A 2,500-nucleotide genomic window follows, 5' to 3' on the forward strand; every position below is an offset into this window, starting at 1 on the left:
TCATAATTAATATCACACAGTGTGTACGCGCGCACGGTAGATATGACATACGTCACATCACACGAACGTCGCTATATAATACATATATTTAAAGGGACGCCCGAAAAGGTTACAACCGAAATCGTAATCTTCAAACGAACCCTCAGCAGCGTAACATTTTACTGTTACGCAATGTGGTAAAAGTATGTTTATTTATGCAGCCGGCCCTCAGACAGGAGTGGTCCTGGATGTGTCTCCACGGACCGCAATGTGCGTTCGAAATGTCGATGTTCAAATGTGTCCTGCAGTTCACACTATGACGCGCAGTTAACTGCGTTCTTCATCGACCCGCGAGCCAAGTGATCCACCGTCCAGGGTAATAGTTTATTATTACACACTGGTAACAATGTTAGTAACATCAAATAAAAAAATAAAAAATCATTACGAAAAATGAGTAAAACGATTACCGCATACTGTCTGTCTCATATATATCGGTCTACGTACAACACAGTTGACGTTCGCGCGAGTTCAAAGAGAAACATCTATATAATATGGAGCGATAAGCTGTAACGGCGCGGATTTGTGCCGGTCGAAGCGACTCTCCAAATAGACGTAAATCTCAAACTGCTTAAATACACGCGACGCGAGATAGAAATAAACCTCTCCTGTGTGACGTCAACTGACATATATTTTATTTTTGGTAACGGATTATTTTTGTTATACACGACGTTTGTAGTATGTAGAACATACACAACAACATATATACACGTTAATGATCCTTCCGCAGGTTCCCCTACGGAAACCTTGTTACGACTTTTACTTCCTCTAAATGATCAAGTTTGGTCAACTTCCCAGCAACGCCGACGGCCGTGAAGCCACCGCGTGTCGGTCCGAAGACCTCACTAAATCATTCAATCGGTAGTAGCGACGGGCGGTGTGTACAAAGGGCAGGGACGTAATCAACGCGAGCTTATGACTCGCGCTTACTAGGAATTCCTCGTTTATGGGGGATAATTGCAAACCCCAATCCCCAGCACGAAGGAGTTTCAACGGGTTGCCCGGGCCTCTAGGCCAAGGAGAACATGCTGATTCCTTCAGTGTAGCGCGCGTGCGGCCCAGGACATCTAAGGGCATCACAGACCTGTTATTGCTCAATCTCGTGCGGCTCGAAACCGCCGGTCCCTCTAAGAAGAATTTTAATACGTCGCCAGTGAGTTGCGCGACCGCGAACGGCCGCGCGCACCTAAATGACGACGCCTATTTAGCAGGCTAGAGTCTCGTTCGTTACCGGAATTAACCAGACAAATCGCTCCACCAACTAAGAACGGCCATGCACCACCACCCACCGAATCAAGAAAGAGCTGTTAATCTGTCAATCCTTCCGGTGTCCGGGCCTGGTGAGATTTCCCGTGTTGAGTCAAATTAAGCCGCAGGCTCCACTCCTGGTGGTGCCCTTCCGTCAATTCCTTTAAGTTTCAGCTTTGCAACCATACTCCCCCCGGAGTCCAAAATCTTTGGTTTCCCGGAAGCTGCCCGCCGAGCCATTGTAGTAACGTCGGCGGATCGCTAGATGACATATTTACGGTTAGAACTAGGGCGGTATCTAATCGCCTTCGAACCTCTAACTTTCGTTCTTGATTGATGAAAACACCTTTGGCAAATGCTTTCGCTGATGTTCGTCTTGCGACGATCCAAGAATTTCACCTCTAACGTCGCAATACGAATGCCCCCAGTTATCCCTATTAATCATTACCTCGGAGTTCTGAAAACCAACAAAATAGAACCGAGATCATATTCTATTATTCCATGCACGAAATATTCAAGCAGCATTTTGAGCCCGCTTTGAGCACTCTAATTTGTTCAAAGTAAAATTGTCGGCCCACCTCGACACTCACTGAAGAGCATCGCGATAGGATTTTTATATTGAACCGTACTTTTACATACGATTCACCGACGATATGCTCCGCAAACGTGTCAGTATCGATTCGGATGAATCGCACCGACAGTGCGTAGCACAAATGCAACTACGAGCTTTTTAACCGCAACAATTTTAGTATACGCTATTGGAGCTGGAGTTACCGCGGCTGCTGGCACCAGACTTGCCCTCCAATTGTTCCTCGTTAAAATATTTAAAGTGTACTCATTCCGATTACGAGGCCTCGTAAGAGTCCCGTATCGTTATTTTTCGTCACTACCTCCCCGTGCCGGGAGTGGGTAATTTGCGCGCCTGCTGCCTTCCTTGGATGTGGTAGCCGTTTCTCAGGCTCCCTCTCCGGAATCGAACCCTGATTCCCCGTTACCCGTGACAACCATGGTAGTCGCAGAAACTACCATCGAAAGTTGATAAGGCAGACATTTGAAAGATGCGTCGCCGGTACTGGACCGTGCGATCTGCAAAAGTTATCCAGATTCATCAAAATGTTACGACTTCGGACGCGAGGCCCTCCGCCGATTGGTTTTGATCTAATAAAAGCACTCATCCCATCACTGGTCAGAGTTCTGATTGCATGTATTAGCTCTA

General features: G+C 46.8%; 2 non-coding genes across 2 annotated transcripts in view; both read right to left on the reverse strand.

Annotated features, from left to right (window-relative positions):
- Positions 1 to 201: 201 nt before the first annotated feature.
- Positions 202 to 358, reverse strand: LOC134751349 (5.8S ribosomal RNA). The gene has a single exon (XR_010128644.1). It is a non-coding gene; the product is annotated as a 5.8S ribosomal RNA (ribosomal RNA).
- A 391-nt stretch (positions 359 to 749) lies between these two features.
- LOC134751331 (small subunit ribosomal RNA) overlaps positions 750 to 2,500 on the reverse strand; it is a 1,908-nt gene continuing 157 nt past the window's right edge. Inside the window, exon 1 of the ribosomal RNA XR_010128628.1 lies at positions 750 to 2,500. This exon is cut by the window's right edge and continues 157 nt beyond it. This is a non-coding gene — a ribosomal RNA (small subunit ribosomal RNA).

This window comes from Cydia strobilella, chromosome 21 (assembly GCF_947568885.1).
Source record: "Cydia strobilella chromosome 21, ilCydStro3.1, whole genome shotgun sequence".
Lineage (NCBI taxonomy): Eukaryota > Metazoa > Arthropoda > Insecta > Lepidoptera > Tortricidae > Cydia > Cydia strobilella.